Source organism: Sinocyclocheilus grahami, unplaced genomic scaffold, assembly GCF_001515645.1.
Source record: "Sinocyclocheilus grahami isolate Dianchi unplaced genomic scaffold, SAMN03320097.WGS_v1.1 scaffold102.1, whole genome shotgun sequence".
Taxonomy (NCBI): domain Eukaryota; kingdom Metazoa; phylum Chordata; class Actinopteri; order Cypriniformes; family Cyprinidae; genus Sinocyclocheilus; species Sinocyclocheilus grahami.
Genome location: NW_015505281.1, coordinates 2,138,290 through 2,159,799, shown reverse-complemented (window position 1 = coordinate 2,159,799; position 21,510 = coordinate 2,138,290). Strand labels below are relative to the sequence as shown.

Here is a 21,510-nt window from a genome sequence, read left to right as displayed (position 1 = left end):
GCACTATAAAGAATCAATGTGTTTTGTCCAGTTTTTTCGGTTGAATCCAGCATCTTTAGGGCTGGCTTGATAACATTTAACATTAAGTTGATATCTATAGAGAGTTTATTAATGCTTGTACTTTATTAAATTACATTTTGCTATCTCCAGAGACACTCCCAAACAAGCAAGGTCAGAATTCTGCGGCCTAAATAATTGCATCGTGATCCAATCACAAACCTTTTTTAATCAAATGTTAATTTTCCATGCATAAACTCTTTACTGATGAATTTAATGTTAAATATGATGTGGAATTGTTGATAACCTATCAGTGAGATACAAACTGTTTCTTCTTGCTGGTCTGTTCATAAATGTAGGTATTTGAGAGAGTGTGTGTGTGTGTGTGTGTGTGTGTGTGTGTGTGGGCAGCAGATTTTCATTGGCAGGGTGTGTTCATTGTGTTGTAAATCTTCATATATCTGTCAGTCTATCACGTGAATGTCAGAATGTGAGCGAGAGACGGGATGTATGGGTGAAATAGACATTTCACTAAGATTATTCAAAAGTGCCTGTGTATCCAATGGAAATTTATTAGAGTCTATATTTAAGGATGACAATGGATCTGAATGATTTTCCATACCATATTGGTATATCCAATTTTTCTGTTTTCATAACATGATTATTTATTTATTTTCTTTGTAAAAGTGGCGGTTGTGATACCTGTTTTTCGCTTTAATGTTCAAGTACATTTCAGATTTAAATTTTCTGCTCTGATGATGATAGAAAATGACTTAAAAGTGAATGACGTCTAAGTGCATTTGAATTATTTTACATATTGTACAGCTTAATATACAGTAAATTACATCATATACGTTGCCCATTACCTCCTTCGCGGATGTTTTCTGGGCAATTTTCACATGACGTAGCGAGAAATGCTTACTGTCCAATAATGGTTTATAGTGCAATACTCACTGTAGCACACGAAGAGCAATACATCAGGATAAAGTATACAAAACGTCTTACAACAAAATTAATTACCGAGCAAAAGTAAGTTTTTGTTGGAAGCCTTTATTTACTTCATGGACTTCCTTTGATGCAAGGCAAAAGTATCAATATGCAAATAGTGAAATTCTCCTTCCCATGAACAATATTACCAGCTGTTTTCTTACTTGTATAGAGTGGGTTTCTAAAATGTGTGTGGTTTCTGTCGCATCTGTTGCTGTGCTTGTTTGAGTTATGCCAGTCTGGCAAAGAAATCTGTGGCCCTCTGGCAGTTCGTCAGAAACCAGCAGCACTGACTCACTCTAGCAGTGAAGTAAACAACCTGCTCTGCCTATTAGATGCACCTCTAATGCCCCCAGTTTGTCTTTCAATGAAAACAACAGTTGTATTCTTTCTGGAGCTTGTTGCTTGCTTTATATGCTCTTCCTGAATTGGGAATAAAGCAAGTGGGGAAATAAATTTGGTCCAATACTCGTAGCTAGTACCTGTTCAGGCTTGGTTTAGAAAAATGGTCTTTTTGATTTATTACATTGTTACAAATTAGTTATTACAATGTAATAATGAGAAAAATTCCACAGATGTTTCGAGGAGTTTATATTTCTTTTCAGTTTGATTAATAGTAGGTGGAAACATTGCCGATATAATAGTTTACAGAGATATAATGCACTTCTTATTTGAATATTAAATTATAATTATACAAATATCTCTTTATTTATTTATTTATTTTATTTATTTATTTAAAATTTTTTAAATAGGGGCATTGAACAAATCCTGACTAAACCAGAGCAAATAAATATTTATTGCAATCATGTATTCTATACTATAATGAAAATGTTGTGGTTTTTAGAAAATTGCATGATGAATAATGGTCTGAATATCTATACATACAGTTTTATTGCGATCAAAAATCACATTAATTGACCAAATGTATGGTATAGAGCCTAAATTAGCAAGGATGTCCATAAAAGTGCCACAAAAATCATCGGACACATAATACACACAATATATTTTGCAAGGAATTTAATATATATGATGTTGCTTATATTGACCTTGGTAATATTTAATTTATTTTAGGACCTCACTGTATTATACTAATTTGAAACAAACATTTGAAACTATCTGAGAAATGTATTGACTATATCAGTTAAAAAGGTGCACAAACACAACTATGCTGTTTGATTTTATCATTTAGCATTTACATTTGCTGCCGAACAATTCAGACCTGTGCTTTAACAAAGCTTGAAAGTGTTTACTCTTTAAATAATGACAACGTATTAGCAATTACCCCGCGTCTTTCTGAGGTAGCATGAGATCGCTTTGATTCTTTGTGCCTCTGAATGAGCTCTACATCGATGAAAAAGCCTATCAGGAAGAACAATCTCCAATTAAAGCAGGCTCAGCTGGAGGCTTTCTATTTGCTCTGCAAATTAAACATGCAAATAGCTCTTCGTTACCGTAAAATACCACATCATGTCGTCAATTAAAGATCTTCCAATTCCCATGCTGATTAACAGGTGGCATGTACCATGGTACGTTTAAAGAACTGACGGTGGCGCTTATAAACAAAATACATCGAAAAGCCTTGATTTGTATTCAACTTGAGCACTTCTCTGATTCGAACGTATGAATATTTTGCTATAACACAAGTTTACTGATTCCATTTATTGCCTATGGACCATAAAAATGTAATTGTATTTAAACGAACGCATTACAAAGTCAGTTTCTAACTTCATCAGAGGTTTCTTTTTTAAATACCTTGTTGCAAATGCCTTGTTATACTAATGTAAACTGTAGAGAATCAAAGAACAGTTATTTACAGTCTTGTTCTGTCCGTTTGTCTTTCTCTGTACAGTATAAGGTTGTGCACCATGATTTGTCTTCTTGAGATTGTAATTACATCAAGGTGTTGCATTTGACCCTGAAACCCATCCACAGCTTTGAATCCATCAAGATATGCAACATCTCTCATTGCTTCCATGTCATTTGAGTCTGCCTTTCTGCTATGTTCTACATTTTCAGTTAAATCACCAACTGGAGAATCTTATTGAATCAGGGTGTACAAATGGGTAACACTACAATGGGTTTCTCACAGAAGAAAGGTATTTACACAACAAGGCAATACTTACTTAGGGTGGATTGTTAGAAGCCATTGAAGTAACCAAATGAAAGGCAATGTATTTTAGTGTATTGGTGGCATAGAAAGATGAATATGCCAGAGCTTGTCTGGGTCACTACTGGCAAAATCTAAAACTGAAATTGGAGCAATGTCCCAAAGAGCAGTTCATCTCGAATGAGCCTTATGGGAAATGATAGCATTTCCTTTCCTAGTGGTTTCAGAAATGCAACCATCATACTGTTATTTAAGGAAAGTTTCAAGGTTTCATTTTGATAAAATATGCAAACTGATTTATGTGGAGAAAAAAAAAACTTAATGGCAAAGAAAAACAAATTTCTTACGAGTTTTAATGCAGCATGACTCTTTCTACCAAGTAACTGTCATAATCAAAGTTGCGTTTAATTAATACTCGATTTCAAAGGCGTCAGTATTGTTATATGTTGTAGACATATTTAAACCTATCAGAAAGCAGTTCTGTGAAACTTGCGCTTTATAGAAATGCCTCAATGCTACCTATTGCCTAAAAGTATGTTGGTTTGACGCCAAGAAAGAGCAGGATTTCTACTTCAAGTAAAGGGCCTTTATCTTACGAAGGTGCTGGCTGTTGGCAAAGTTGTACACATTACTTGCAATGACAGAAAATTTCAATGTTCTGGCATGCTGTAGAATTTAGGTTTTTGTTTCGTTTCTTTTTTTTGTACAGAGCAGGTAACCTGCAGTGCTTTGAATTTATACATTGTATAGTTGTACGAATTCATTTTAAAATGCGTTATGTATCAAAAACCTTCCTGCCTGGTTAGCTTTGTATTTCCGATGTGTTGCACAAGTCCAGCGATTTTTTATTATTCTTTTTTTTTTCTTTTTGGCTATTGTATGTTTATTTTATAATAAAACTGTCAAACGTAATGAACAAAACTGAGATGTAGTTATGTTGTTTTTAAATGTTTAATGTCTGTATAAAAATGATGAATAAAAATGGTATGAGCCAAATTCAAAAAAAAAAAAAAAAGTTTCAAAGAATTTCTGACCTAATATGACTGAATTTGAGTTTCCCATCTCTTAAATGGTCATAAATGTCACAGAAACCTCCTCATCTTCTGAATAAACGAGACATGCGTTAGCAAAGCATCATTGTAAGTGGAAGGAACGCACAATGGGAGATGAATTGCATGGAAATTAATTTTAAATGGTGAAATTGAACACCTTTTTATTTGTCATGTTGTACTGTATGAGACATGAAATACTATTGGATATGACAGCTGACCACATTAACCTTAAACCACCCCAGTAAATAGAAATATGTTTCCCAGGACAGACGCAGTGAACTGAAAAAGAGATGGCTTTGTTGGTGTTCACCAAATGTAGGAGGAGAACATTTGAATGTATTGCATGTATTTCTCTCATAAACTAAATTCTAGAGAACATATATATACATTACATATTTTCATTTAAATTAGACTGTGGTTACTGGGCCTCATAACAGCATTCTGCTTGAATATAATGCCCTCTTATTTATTCATCACTGGGAAAATGTGCATGCTCAGACATGTCTTATTAATTTATTAGCCTCTTCGTGTGCGGGGAAGCCATAAGATAATACACCTTTAATATAATAATGTGCCTAATAAAATACACCATTATTTAATATTTTTAGCCATGGGTTCCTCCCATTAAATAATGCTCCAAATTATGTCAAAAAGACTTTTATTTACTTAATATGAGCTTTTCATTTCTTCCTGGCACTGAGCCACCTCCTTGACAGTTAAGATGTATTGATTTAATTGCCTAAGGTAACCATGCAATAAAACCATTGCAAAGATAAATTTCCATGGCGCTGTGCACAATCAAGGTAATTTTTCAGACACTATGGCTACATGTCTTCAGGTTACAGGTGCAAATTTATAAGTCGGAGTCCCTCATTACCAAGGGACCGTTTTAGAGGTGAAAGGTGTAATAGTTTCCTGAGTGATTGTTTCTTGATCTGAGCATTTGCTAATTGACAGTTTCAATGGCGAGGTAAATTTAAAACATGAGCAAAAACTGATTTTGTTTCTCTTTAGGATTCAGAAATGTGGTAGTTATGAGCAATTTTTGAGCTCTTGCAATTTGTTACAAACTATAAAAGCAAATTAGTCAGTTTGAGACATATTCTGTCTCATTGACTTCAATCCTTTGTTATATTATTTTGGGGTCTGACAGATAAAGGGATAGATCACCCAAGAAAGATCATTCTGTCATCATTTACTCACCCTCATGTCGTTCCACACCTGTATGAGTTTCTTCTGTGGAGTGCAAAAGATGTTTAACTGAATGTCTGAGCTGCTCTCTTCCATAAAATGACAGTGGATGGGGACCAGCTTCATAAAGAAAAAAAAAATCAATATTGCATTTAATTATTCCGCATATGCTTTTATTCAAAGTAGCATACAACTGAGGAACATCATATGGAAGCCTGTTTCCGCCACTGAATTAAAAAAAAAAGAAATAAAAGGTATTTGTGAGTTTTATCTTTGAATTGCAAGATGCATACTCGCAATTGAGAGTTTATATAATCTCAGTTATATCAATTAACAATTTTGAGAAAAATTGCTAGTTTATATCTCGCAATTGTCAGACTTTTTTTCTCATAATTGTTTGATACAAACTCACAATTGCAAGTTAAAGTCTGTATTGCGTGATATAAACTCACAATTGCAAGAAAAAACTCAAAATTTTTCCAGTTTTAAACTCGTCATTCTAAGAAAAAAGTCATAATTGCAAGACAAAAAAAACTTGCAAGATATGAACTCACATTTGCGAGAGAAAAAAGTCATAATTGCAAGAAAAAAGTCAGAATTACGAGTTTATATCTTGCAATTTTGACTTTCTTTCTTGCAATTGATTTTAATCCCACTATTCTGACTTTATATCTTGCAATTGTGAGTTTATATATCACAATTCTGAGAAAATTCAGAATTGTGAGATAAATGTCGCAATTACCTTTTACATTTTTTTATTCAGTGGCAGAAACGGGCTTCCATAACATTCACAGTACTACAAATGCAAAGTAAAAAAATAAAAGATTATGACAGAGTGAGCTGTCCCTTTAATATCTCAAAAAAGAAAGAAAGAAAGAAAGAAAGAAACAAAGTTATGTGTGCAACAGTCAATCACTACTTGCTGATGCCATTGAAATGAATGAATAGTGCCATAAACTACATCCAACCTGTGGCAAAATTGTCTGTGATTTCTCTTTTAAAACAGCATTATTGTGTGTATGCGAATATATATCAATCCAAGCTAATGTGAATTGCAAGTATGTTGAAGATTAGCCTATCCAACTTATTTTTAAGGCAAGAGCGTGTGTGGCCATTTGTACGGTAATTTGAATGTACAAAACTTCTACACTCTAAAAAATGCTGGGTTAAATACAACCCAGTGCTGGGTAAAATAAGGACAAACCCAGCAATTGTGATGTTTTGACCCAGCGGTTGGGTTACTACCTAGAAGGTTGGGTTAAACATTTAAACCAACCGCTGGGTCAAAACAATCCAATTGCTGGGTTTGTCCCTATTTTACCCAGCACTGGGTTGTATTTAACCCAGCATTTTTTAGAGTGTAGTGTCATTAGATTCCAGTTATTTCAGCTTCTGTACAAATCATATTATTTAAACTAAACTACATACAGATGCTTTAATCTTATGAAAGCTGATTATAAACCACATTTTAACTTGATAACAATCACAGGTCCACCATGATAAATCTTAAATTACTTCTGTTTCAGATTCTTTGAGACCCATTTATGCATTATATGTAAACCCTTGCCAGTATTCTATTTATTAGCTTTGTGTTATAGTATTTGACTTATGTTTCTAGCATTTGTAATAGAGCATATCAGTGTTAAAGTTTCAATAATGTGATCAGATGTGATCAGTGAAGCATATTAAAATGATTTGATGTGAAAATAAGAGGTTACATTTAAATTTACTATGCATATTTATTTTTACACATAACCTAAGGTCTTTGAGATTCCAACCATAAAGGCAGTAAAAGCAATCTAAACACAACATCAGGGTTAAATGATTTAACTTGAAAGCTAAAGAAAGATTTGATCCTTAAGGGGTCAGTGAATTTCCACTTGCAATTTTATAGTTTTATTTCTGTTTTACACCTATCAGAACAGATGATTTTTTTCATGAACTTGCTTAACCATCTTGAGTGCAGCAGGTGTAACAAGGCAATCCCAATTATGTCACTTCATTGCGCAAAGGATCAGATAACAATATAGACCAGGTAACTGTCAAGAAAATTTCACACCTCAGAATTGTGCTGTTGCAGTGTTAAAGATTGTGTGCTTTTCTGTAGCACACAAACACCTTCAGCCATCCTCTCAAACGTGTGATACCTGGAGAAAAACATTGTTTTAAAGGAATGAGTGCACTGTTTTACATCTCTTTCCCAGGAGAAAGTGTTCCTCATTGTTTTTGTTGCTTCCCTAAATAAGATTCAGGCTGCTTGAGCACCATTTATTTTAAATTAGATCTTGCTCATTACCAATGTCTGATTGTGAAATGTTTACTTTTTAAATTAGTTTGACTATTTATATAAATGGGTTACTATAAATTCCATGAAAAAAAAACAATTATAACAATTGCCTGAGCGCTGAACTCCTACATGATTAGACTTTTTATCTCTTGAAGTCAGTTTATTTGACAGTCAACATACTTAGCAGACATTTTTAGAAATACTATCTACAATTATGCAATTATACGATGTTTCTTCCTTCCCGTCTTGCCGTCTTCTGCTCAGCAGTATTGACTTAAGTGTGTTAGCTGCTTAATTAAATGATTCTTGATTAAAGCCAGAGCCTGGTGAGAACAGCACATCACATTTCACTGCTTTATAATTGGCTGCTTGTTACATACGCTCAGGCTGTGATGTGCGGAGGGCAAAATTTATTAGATTTCACTTGCATCTCTTAGTTGAGCAATTAGACAAAGTGTACATGTGATAGACTTTATGAGTTAGACCAAAGGAAACCCTATCTCTTTTTTTATGTGGAATGCTTTGGAACATGAGTTTACAGCATTTATTTCCCAGGTATTCCACATGCAGAGAGTGTAAACACATGAATTCACATAAAGACTCTAATGTTTGCTCTAAAAGACTAATACAGTATTGCATTTATCAGTATATAATGTTTACTGCTTCAAGCAACTACATGATTAAATTACTATTTAACGATTATTGTTTCTAGTAAAATGATATAAAGCAACTCAAAAAAAAAAACTAAATAAAGTAGGGCTGTCATCGTTAACGTGTACGATTAATTTTACAATCCTTAACGCGTTAAAATAATTTAACGCAAAATTACTGAAGCACAATTTCTATTCTAACCCTTTGACCCAATTTTGAATAAATATTGCGAACCTGATCACCATTTATGCCTGGTTCTCCTGCAACACCTGGATCTCCCTGTAGAGTGATGAGAGAGAAAAAAATTACACGGTACTAATACAAGTGCAGGAAGCAGCAGTAATCGAAACGGTCACTGAGTACTTTCTAATTTACCTCACTTCCTTTGGGACCAACGAGACCCATCAGGCCCTAAAATAAGAAAAATACATGATCATACACACACAACGGGCAATAACACATTTCTGTGTTATGCTTATTACAATGAACAATAAGCACACCTGGTCTCCTTTATGACCCGTGTGACCCTTGATTCCACGAGGGCCCATAAGTAAAAAATTTAGCGATTGACAGACCTAAAATAAATGAACAATCCATTCGCTTTCATGCCGTTGCAAAATTATATTGTAAGAAAACAATGTGAATATTCTTCATAATTCCAACTTTGGTGTCCCACGGAAGAAAGAAAGTCACATGGGTTTGGAACAACATGAGGGTCAGTATAAATGGAAGAGCAGTCCAAGTTTTTATACTTGATTATCTGTTTATATGACTGTTAAATTGTGTATGATGTCAGATTTTGGGAATAATGGAGGTCCTATGGTTCTAATAGGCTAGATGTTGGTTCATTTAGACAGATTTCACCAGAAATAAGCTCCTGTAAAAGGTCTGTTCTCTTGCTTGCTGTCTGACACCTCAGTCCAGGTTGCTCTTGACAGTCTGTCATGGACCGGAAAGCCTGGAAAATTTAAGAGCAGTTTCAGGAGAGCCAGATACATCTCATCTGCTCTAATATAATGAATAAAGTGTCCTATTAGGATCAGCAAAGCACAGCAGTCTGTTATGTAGTGTTAATCCACATCAGAATATACATTAATAATCAAAAATCACAGTTCTGCAATAGTTAGAGGAAATTAGGTAATTAGTGGTGTTTGTTTTACCACAATTTGTGATGATACCTCAAACTATATGGATTATGAGAAGAGGTGCTTAGCTCACCAAAAAATGACAATTCTGTCATTAATTATTAATCACCCCCATGGCATTCCCAACCTGTAAGACCTTCATTCATCTTTGGAACACATATTAAGATATTTTTGATGAAATCCGAGAGCTCTCTGACCCTGCATAGACAGCAACGCAACTGACACGTTCAAGGCCAAGAAAGTTAAGGGCATTGTTAAAATAGTCCATGTGACTTCAGTGGTTCAACCGTAATTTTATAAAGCTACGAGAATACTTTTTGTGCGCATAGAAAGCAAAAATAACAACTTTATTCAACAATTTCTTCTCTTCCTTATCAGTCTTCAACACGTGTTCACAAGAGTACCACGATGCAATCGCGCACAAAAAGTATTCTTGTAGCTTCATAAAACACGTTAGACTCAAAGTATTCCAGACAGCTAAAAGAAATCCATTCAGTGTAAAAAAAAAATCTTTTTTAAATATTAATAATTATTAAAGCAATAACAATGATTGCTTTCATTGTGCACTTGATTTAGATGTAGTGGCTTTTTTATGTGCTACAAAAGCATAAGGGTTGGTCAGTATAATTGTGTAGTATTTTTCACTGTTAATATCTTATTGAAAAGTTAGCACAATTTTGTTTTTATGTTTTAATTTTTGTCTGTAACAATTGTTGTTCTTTGTTTTGCTCTTAAACTTTGATACAATATTCCCATGTTAGACATTTAGTTATTTAACATTCACAAATCAAATTATAATCAAGCTGTAAAATATTACAGATGTCTAAGTACTGTTACTCTTTCTTCTGTATTACTGCTCACACATACCTTTTTCTAAAAGATGACAGATCGAAAGCAGTCTGTGAGTTATGACGGAAAATGAGAAAAAACATTACTATTGTCTCCGGTCTCCCATAATTAATGTGTAATTACAGTATTCCATGCTTGTTATAACTATTGTAATTAATTGTAATAGCATGGTGTGTGACATCCTAATTGAATATCTTTGTCCTGCAGTAATACAATGGCATGGCAACTGAAAGCAAACCGTTATAAATAAGCACATCTTTTCAGTTCTGTTGGATCATTTCCGTCCAATTGCTTCCCAGGAGTGAATCCGTGTTCTGTGGACACATTTGGGTGAGGTGGGAGGAATCTTCCCCGTGTGTTAAGAGGAAGCGGTTCAACACGCTCCAGTGACAGCACGTCTGTCACAATACAAACGGCCTCTGCCGTACATCAAGCACACAGCCTGACTTAAGGACGCGACTATCGTCTGGTTTTTATTATGTGCTGCACTTGACAAAGAACAGCATTCTCCCCTGGAATTCACGGCCGCCTCACTCAACAATATGTGTTGTGCTTCCCCAAGGTTATAATAAGAATTTATTCTCCCCCTCCTTCTGTTGGCAGATTGGAGGGAAGCCGATGATGAATGAGCCATCGCGTGTTATTTATTTGCCAAACTCTCCCAGATGTGGGGCTATCATTTATCTACTGACAAATCAAACCTTCCAAACAACCTCTGCTGTGACCCCAGCCGGAGCGGAGCAGTGCTGCTGGTACACACACACACACACACACACACACTAATACCTCTGCTGTGACCCGAGCCAGAGCACAGGCACCGGCTGGTCAGGACACACACACACGCACACACATACGTACGTCACATGCTCACGCACAACAACAACATGCGCAGCTTCAAACCTTCTTAAGATACATTGAAAACTGCGGCTAGCTGTCTCATATTTTACTTCAGTGAATATGTACTGTATCAATGTAGTTTTATTCATGAAAATTAATTTCTGGACAGGCACATACCTTACAGTCTTGATAGTCTGATATTGCTTGGGAAAAAAGACACAGCTCACTGAACACATGTATCAGGCATGTTGCCACATAGTATAAAGTAAGCTGTCACAATGGAATTTATCAAATTTTACGACATCAAAATTACATAAAATTATAGGTTTCCCACAAAAATGTTCATAGTAAAACAATTATGAAACGCAAAACCCCAAACGCAAAATGACGCATATAAAAATGTCAATCTAATGCTCTGACCAAAATAAAACTAATAATGTAAATTCATGAATTAAACTATAATTCAATACACTTTACACGTCCTCACATCAATTACTACAAAAATATGATGGTACAACTTTACGATGTGAAAAATAAGTAAGCATTTTTTTTAAAGAGAATATAGAAGATTGTGGAAATAATAAATGTAAGATACAGTATTAATGTGTATGGAAATAGTAATCATGTAATGTTCGGACAATTAGTGGCATGTTTTGAATTAAATGAAAATGTGTTTTAGTTTATATTTATATTTGAAATATAGTTATAATGTACTGCTGACGAGCATTTATGATGAACTAAAATATACTTTAATGTGAATTCTATAGAAACTTGTGTCATGTATTTAAATATTTTTGTAATTAAACATTTTAATGATGTTGTAATTTAGTACATTTAAAATATATTAACCTTCAGTGCAATATTGAATAACACATTACAGTTAAAATTATAATCAAGTACATTACATGTTATGTTATTGCTTTGCATTTTATACTATATTGTTAGTCAACTCATCAAAATAGATGTGTTCCTTTGGTCCCACTTTATATTAAGTGACATTATGTAATTACATGAAAAAAAATAAGTACAATGTAGTTATTGTGTTCATACTGTATTGCAAAACACTTTTGCTGCCATTGAGGTGGGATAGGGGTAAGGTTAGGGACAGGTTTGGTGGTCTGGGTAGGTTTAAGGGTGGCTTAAGGTGTAAGGGATGGTTCAATAGTGTAATTATAAATGGAATTACAGATGTAATTACATGCAGGTATTTGTTTTTTAAATATAAGTACACTGTAAAAACATGTATGTACACAATAAGTGCATTGAATCCAATTCATTTAAACTAATTTAAATGTAAGTACATAGCAGTTAAGATTTGAAGTACAAAGTACTACGAGTCCACATTCAATAAAATTAAGCTCACTTCTTTTCCTCACATCATTGTAATTATACTAAATATTCTAATTTAGTATGATTTCGAACTAAAAGTCAAAATATAAAACTATTGCAAAAATGTTATAATTACTTAAATTTAGCTCTTGTGACAATGTATACATCCCATACACACACACCTACAATAAGCATCTTCTACTGAACACTAACAGAGAACTAAAGAGATCCAAAAACACTCATATGCACAAACTTTTATTGTACAACTTACAAGATAATTTTAGAACACCATATTCCTTAATTTTACTCTGCATTCAGGCACAATGAGCCACTGTGATTCTGTGCATTCATCTAACCATAGTTATATTGCTGCACCGTCGGCTTTGTCCCAGTCAGCATATCTCGGCAGGACATTAGGGTCCTCCCTGATGGGGTCTCCAGTGACCTCCGGTGCCAGGAGCAGCTTTGCTTTGTGCTGATGGGGCAGGAAGAGACGGCTAGTCTGAGGAACAAACTGCAGCCCTGAGGGGTGAGAGACTGACGTCTGAGCGCTCTGAAGCAGAACCATACAGAACACTCTGAACTTCTGCTGCAGATTCTGTCCGGCTCAGTCTGTTCTGGATTTGGTCTAATCGTTTTGCAATTCTAAGTAAGCAGACTGCATTCTTCAAGTATATTTCTGTCTCTGACTCCAGGAACAAGAAAAGAAGAGCGTGCCAGTAATGAAATGATCATATGTCTCTGTTATGCTTTGAATCTCTGATGAATGCCGTACTGTGATGATAAGCATCACCCAGGCAGTGAAATAATGATCGATATGACTGTGCAGTGTGAAAGCCCAAAATACTAAACAGCTTTTAAACTCAATGGGCCGAACAGCAAGACAGCACAACAGAAAGAGGAAGAGAGAGAGGAGAAGATGCACGTGCCTACACATGCCTGTTACAGAATGACTGAGTTGTAAACAATAATAATATATCATATAAGATGAAAATTGTTTTAAAAGAGTCAAAATGGTTCTATAAAGATTAGAATGGGTTCAATAGGCCAGATGGTACTAGTCTAATAATAGTTTATAAATAGTTCCAGTCCTGGCTTCTGATTGGTCAATATAGCATTCCAGACATTCTACCTGCCTCAATATATTAAGATCTATGACTTAAAACACCTGTTCTCCGTATCACTGCGCAGCACACGTACTGTAGCGCATCATAATTTTTGTTCCATAACAAAATTCTGTTATGTCAGGGATTATATCTTCTACTGGTAGGATGCCACTGAAAGAACTTGCTTTATAAAATAATGTTTAAATAATAATTTGCACCGTTAATAAATGTATTATGAATATAATAAGGCACTTGAGGCCATACTGTATAAATAAAGATACAATTAAAAAGAAAATAAAAATAATTGTACACAAAAAATATATTTCACCTGCATGTCAATGTGACCATTAACCAACATTAGTGAACTGTAAAGATGCAAATGTGTTGTTAATTTATGTGAAATATTAAAGTTAGTATTTTATTTTAATAAAAAAATAAATATTATAAATAAATCAATATTATATTTTCCTTCAAATTCAGAAGCATGGTTTGCAAATGTATGTATACTACATTTGTGAATATAGTCAAAGCTATGGTATGACACAGTAGGAATTTAAGGGGGGGATGAAAAGATAATTAATAAACAGAATCAATAAATTATTAAATAATAATTTAAATAGTTTACTGCCTTTGTGTGATTAATATGTAATCATGTAATCAATACAAATTTAACTGTAATCTGATTATGAGCATTTTAAAATGTAATATACTCTAATTACAAGTACATCATTTTTGGAATCTGATTACGTAATCCAGATTACAAGTAAACAGTTTCTACCCAGCACTGACTGTGCATGGACTTTATGTTTACCTCATCAAGCATAGGACTGTGATTTTTTATATAGTTTTGTATGTTATTACCAGTAAATATCGGTAACTCTTGATGTGTGACAGACAGTGTTGGGCAGTAATGCATTACTTAGTAACGCGTTACTGTAATTTGATTACTTTTTTAGTAACTGAGTAATTTAACGTGTTATAATTTTCAAAATAGTAATTTGAGTATAGTTACAAGGCGAGGTCTCTATACGTTACTGCCGCGCTACATTGCTGACAGAATGCAATGTTTTATAATATAGATTGTAAAAAGGATGTACCACACGCACTGTCGAGTCCAGTGCCAGTGGATTAGAGACTTGAACTCCCGTGTGACCCGACGTAACAGTGTGGCGTGGGACAAGATGGGCGAGTGCAGTTGCGGGTGCGGGCGGGTAGACACTCATGTGTGTGCGGGATGCGGGGATGTACCACACGCACTGTCGAGTCCAGTGCCAGTGGATTAGAGACTTGAACTCCCGTGTGACCCGACGTAACAGTGTGGCGTGGGACAAGATGGGCGAGTGCCGTTGCGGGTGTGGGCGGGTAGACACTCATGTGTGTGCGGGATGCGGGAGAATAAACTGATTCACAGGACTCCCACAAAATAGAAATATCTAAAACAAATGAATTGCTATTCATCTATTGCACAAAAGCAACAAGAACTAATATAACAATTAAAAAAGATTAACAGGCGCAAGCGTAGGCAGAGTTTCTAGTTAGGCTATAACACTGCGTTGAGCAATGTTGATTTCTGGAACACAATGGCCAGTCAGGAGTGCAGTGCTGAAATGTGCGTGCTCATGAATCCTCTCATTATAACACACGAATTGTAGACATTATGAAAGATTCATTATGCATATATTCATTGTGTTATAACAGAGATTTGTGAGATTGCGATGAACTGATGTCATATTTTTAGAGATTATAAAAGCAGCGCTCTTTGCTGACATTCTGCCATGCCAAACCATGTACGCAGCAGCCTATGCTTCCTTTAGTTAAAAATAATGAATGAATGTTGATGCTTTAATAACACATATTTATAAGGAGTTTCGTGTAAATTTCATGGATGTAGTCACAGAAAAAAAGTAACGTAACTAATAATGTAACTAATTACATTTGAAATAATGTAATCAGAACAGTAACGTGATTACTTTTAAAAGGAGTAATCAGTAATTTAATTACATTTTCAGAGAAACTGGTGACAGAAAATAAATAAATAATAATGAAATATAAATAATAAATACAGTGACAGTATAATAAAGAATAGATCCACATTTGTTTCTAATGACTTTAATAACTTTATTATAATTTTTGGCAGTTTCAGTCAAATTTATTATCATTCAATTATTAATAAAAGTAGGCTTTTCTATATCAGACAGACAGACAGACAAATTGATTGATTGATTGATTTGGTTGGTGGATTGATTGATTTGGTTGGTGGATTGATTGATTGATTTGGTTGGTGGATTGATTGATTGATTGATTGATTGATTGATTGATTGATTGATGGATGGATGGATGGATGGATGGATGGATGGATGGATGGATGGATGGATGGATGGATGGATGGATGGATTGATTGATTGATTGTACCAACCAGCTAAAAAGCATTTGACCATCTTTCCTGTAGGATGAATGTGATAATATGTGAGGAAGGGAAGTGTGAGTGTCTGTAACTGTAACAGTGCCCCCCACTGCTCACTTTATGCACTCAAACCGGCCATGATTGAGAAGTGACATCAGCTTTACCCTTTACTCACTGATGTCACTGAAGATGCTGAGGTGTGATATTAAAATCAATGTCATAACTGTTCATTTATAAATGAATCTTAAGTTTACTTGTTTAATATTTGCTTTTCATTTGCAGTTCTACAGTAGATCATAATAATCAAAGCCAATTATGTTGCAAACTGTTGCTTTGAACGCTTTCACTTTAGATCATTGTATTGACTGGCAATGGAATAAAGTTAATTTCTAATTCTAAAGTAGCAGTTCTTGAAGAATCATCTCTGATGCCAGTGACAGGCAACAAGAACATTTCAAATGACTCCAAAAGGCCTGCGTCCAGCTGAACGAGTATCTGAACATTGAGCTACATGGCATCGAGGCTTTTTAGTTGGTTTGTTACAAAGCAGGGGGCCGCATGCGCAACCAACATAAATAGGTTCTGGCATTCCAACTAGACTCAGAATACTCTTGGATGAAATATTGGCTTTGCTCTACAAACACAAACAAAACGACTGTTGTGCTTGCAGCCAAACTCAATATTTCTCTTTGGTGAATGCAAGTGCTACGATCAAATGTGACCCTGGAGTAACTGTAGCTCACATCAGAAGCGAACAGCAGTTTTTCCTTTAATTTGTTGAAAGAGTGTGAAGCTCAAGGTCTTGTTTGTACCGCTGGAAAATATGAAGTGAAGGTCATCGCCTGAGACTCTAATGGAGAAGCTCAGAGATGATACTGAAGGATTTCACCTTAACGCCTCCTGAGAGCAGAGCGTGAAGCAATTACTACCAAAAGTTCAAGCCATTGTTCTTACCGACAATCTCTTACGTTGCAAAGCCCTGGAGACTTGGTGCTGTGTGCGGCAGGTAGCCATAGCAACAAAATATTCTACTTTATCTCTAAAAGTTTTAAGATCACAAGTCTGTTTTTCCTGGATGGATAACTTATAAATGAGGCCTGTCGAAAAACATACTGCCAGAGTTCACAGAAACAGTTAACAATTTCCATACAAGTTGGAGCGCAAACTTCAAGTACTGGATTTCATCATGTTTGGCACAGAAACATGTGACTAAACAGAAGATAGAAATAACATCAGGTCTACTGGAATCAAAGTACTGGAGCTCCCTTCACTTTCCAAGACAGGAAAAATCGTATAACGGATATTGTTAGTTCAAGAATGTGATTGGTGTATAAATTCACTGCATCTGATTGATGTCTTATTAAGACATGTCCAAAACGGCTAATACGCAAAATCCCAACTGGCAAAGTCTCTGAATATCACATTACATTTTCAACTAATTTCTTCTGGCCTTCGAGCACAGCTTTGAATCAGTGTAAATATTTGTCAGGGGACAGTAAATGCCATTGTGGGGTAGTTATTCACTGGTAAGTGTCCCGCAGTGAATAACGTGTCCTGCCTCGGCTTTGTATCACTGTTCCAAACGCTCATCTGCTGACAATGGAAGTGTTGGCTGTATTAAGCTGTCACTCACCACATCCCTTGTTGAGACGCACAAGCAAGACTGACACAATTATATCCCGTCCTTCACAACTGAGAGCAACACAGTCAATATTTGGCTGGTGGAGAGCACGTTTTTGATTTGCGATTACTGTAATTCATATGCAGCAGGATCAAAGCAACTCAATGGGATGTTATCCACACAAAGACAGGGCATTTAACATCAGTCATTTTGATGGCTCACGCAGTGGAATTTGTGAACGGTGACGATATGTCTGCGTTCTGAAGCACATAATGGACTTAATGTGTGAGACAACTGATACCTTTCATTCATTATTACTGAATCAAAACCCTTTTAACCAGTTCTTCACTTGCAGCTTAGTGAACTCATGCCAAACCAGTGGTTCCATAAAGAACCTAGAACATCTATGGAATCTTTAAATTGCACAAAAGGTTCTTTATTGTGGATAAAGTGTTCTTTAGATTATTAAAAATGTTCTTCACACTATGAAAAACATGGTCCTTATAAGAACTGTTCAATGAAAGGTTCTTTGGGGAACTGAAAATGGTTCTTCTATGTTACCACTAAAATTCATGGGAACATGGATGCTATAGATTCAAGTCTGAATTTACAAAAATAATTTCCGGTTTAAAAAGTGATTCACCATTGCATCAACTACTGATGAACACATACATTTTTATTTGAATTATCACTCAGTGTGTTATTTACCCGTGTATGACTGTCTTTGGAAGGCTTCTGTTTTTGAAACATTAAAATGCACAAATTCAGGTTATTTCTTATTTACATGTAAAGCAGGAATTATTAATCACATCACATTCGCATGTTCACGTGACGGTTCTCTGACGTTGGTTAATGGTCACATGACATGCAAGTAAACAAATACAATGTTTATTTTTGTATGTTAAGTGTTTTATTTTGATTGTTATTTTAAAAATGATTTATTTTAATTTTACATGTTTAGACTTTAATTAATTATTAGCTTTTCATTAAACTCACAAACCCCCTGCAGTTCCTTTGCAAGCCTCAGTTTGGGAAACCAATGCACTTCATGTTGTTAACAACAATGAATGGAATATATTTTCTTACTCTTTGTATTTTTATATCAATAGATTATCCTGTTTCAATCAATGTGATGAATGTAATCTAAAAGTAATCTAAAAGTAATCTAAAAGTAATCTAAAAGTAGTCTGATTATGTGTGACCCTGGAGCACAAAACCAGTCATAAGTAGCACAGGTATATTTGTAGCAATAGCCAACAGTACATTGTATGGGTCAAAATTATCTATTTTTCTTTTATGCCAAAAATCATTAGGATATTAAATAAAGATCTTGTTCCATGAAGATATTTTGTAAATTTCCTACTGTGACTATATCAAAACTTAATTTTTTTATTAATAATATGCAATGCTACGAACTTCATTTGGACAACTTTAAAGCCGATTTTCTCAGTATTTTTTTTTTTTTTTTTTTGCACCCTCACATTCCAGATTTTCAAATAGTTGTATCTCGGCCAAATATTGTCCTATCCTAACAGACCATACATCAATGGAAAGCTACAACTTTTGTCATGTAATTTGGAATCAGTAATGGTGTCCAAATTCTTAAAAGGGCATGTGATGTTGCTAAAAATAACATTATTTTGTGTATTTGGTGTTATGAAATGTGTTTATGCGGTTTAAGGTTAAAAAAACACATTCTTTTCTACATACTGTACATTATTATTTCTCCTCTATACCCCGCCTTTCTGAAACGCGTCTATTTTTACAAAGCTCATCTGCCTGAAAAGTGAGGTGTGCTGTGATTGGCCAGCTATCCAGTGCATTGTGATTGGCCGAATACCTCAAGCGTGTGACGGAAATGTTATGCCCCTCACCATACTGTGATGCCCTGTCCGGCCACGTTTCGCTTTCGCAACGAAACACACAACGCCTTCACGACATGGCAGCGGCGGCAACAATACTACAGTGAGAATAAAAGTTACACCTTCTTTCTTTGCGTGAACATTTGGGCGGCGTTATGCAAATCTTCCCACATCGTGATGTAGACATGTGGGGGCGTGTTAGAACGAGCCGTTTTAGGTAGGCGTGGCTGACTCTTAACTTTTATAAAGAATATCTCTTTGGATTTGAGACTTTAGTCTTTGCAACTTTACAGATCTTCTTTGTGCACCAAGAGCTTGTAACACTCCAAAGAGAAAGGAACCCATGGAGGTTCATCAAACCCATTACTTTGGCATTGTTAGCACTATGTGTTAAATGTTTATGAAGACATACTGTATATTAAACATGACAAAAACAAGAAGTTAACAGCAATTCCACAAGATCCACAAAGCCACAAAACTGACAACATTAAGATGTACAGTTTATGTCAAAGATATTTATGTGACTTCCCCAGATCTTCTCAGTGCATAATTACGTCAGTTTCTGAATGAGCTTTGTAGATAAGCCAGTAATAATGAGTGCTGTTACTGGCTTGTCTTCAAAAAAGTGAGCTGTTTATTTACTGATTGACTTCAGAACTATAGTCTAGATTCACAGCCAGTGTCAGTCAAAGGATGTCCAAAGAATCCCTGAAACATTTTATCATGAGTTATATGGTGACTGATTTCACAACATTAACTGCAGCAAAAGAATATTCAGATTAATATCATATACTTATTTTCTACAGTATGTCATATACAGTAAACATGTTGACATGATTTCCATAATCAGATTAAGCTTCCAGTTTTGAGAAATCAGCTGACATATTTATATTTACAAAAGCATTAGACTGTGTTTACAAGCATAAAACTATTCTGATATTGATCAGAATTTGGTTATATTCTGATTATGTAGGTGTCACATATTAATATAATGGCCATAACCAGATTATGCCAATATTCAGTTTAAGGTACAGCACTGTTACTGCACATTCATTCATATGCACGTCCAAACAAAGGTCATTCTGGGTGATATTATATTCAGATGGTTGGTCAAAAAATCAATAAATAAACATATTTTGTAGTGAGGAAGAGGCTAATTTTTACCAAAAAATAAATAATAATAATAAGCATCATCATAATAATAATAATGGTTTATTTTTTGATGTAAGACTTTTTCTGATCTGACTAAACAATATGCAGTATATATGTAAATGTCAGTATCATGATTGATTGATTGATTGATTGTTACTAACATTTTTAGGTTTAAAACATTTATTTACTTGATGCATTTTACTATATTTTTTTCTGTTTCAAGGATTTATTTATTTATTTATTTGTTTATGTATTTATTTATTTTATTTGATGCTTGTTACTATCATTTTTTTCCATTTCAAATATTTTATTAGTTAGTTAGTTAGTAGTGCATGCTACTATAAATTTTCTGATTCAAACATTTATTTATTTACTTGATGCATGTTACTGTAATTTTTCAGTTTCAAAAATGTATTTGTTTGTTTATTTATTTATTTGAGGCATCATTTTCTCTTTCAAATGTTTATTATTTATTTATTTATTTAAAATGTTTCTGTTACAAACATGTATTTATTTATTTCTCATTTGATGCATGTTACTAACATTTTTATGTTTCAAACAGAGATGGCATAAAAAGCCAAAGTTCTGTAAATAGTGCACCTTTAAGGACATTGTCCAAAATAACAAAAAATGCAGCATAATGTCAACAGTGAAGATCTCCTGTATTTCCAGAAGAAATTAATATGCATTACTTAGTATTCAGAATATGCTGGTTACTTGTATATGCACGCCTAAAAGTATTAAATAGCAGTGAATACACAAACACATATTTTTTTCAGAAAAAAAAAATATGGACCTTAATTAGAAAATGATATGCATGTTAACGTGATGTGAAAAGGAATCAATTTAAAATCAAAACATTATCATGAGTTTGCCAGTCCTTAGTGCATCTATTATGACAATCCAGGCATCTATTAAATATAACATTCATTA

The 21,510-nt window shown here is 34.5% G+C and overlaps 1 long non-coding RNA gene across 1 annotated transcript; it reads right to left on the bottom strand.

Annotated features, from left to right (window-relative positions):
- Positions 1-1,785: 1,785 nt before the first annotated feature.
- On the bottom strand, positions 1,786-18,356 carry LOC107588412 (uncharacterized). The gene is made up of 3 exons (XR_001609574.1): positions 18,283-18,356; positions 10,348-10,351; positions 1,786-1,796 (listed from the first exon to the last, which is right to left on the bottom strand). It is a non-coding gene; the product is annotated as an uncharacterized lncRNA (long non-coding RNA).
- Between the last annotated feature and the right edge of the window lie 3,154 nt (positions 18,357-21,510).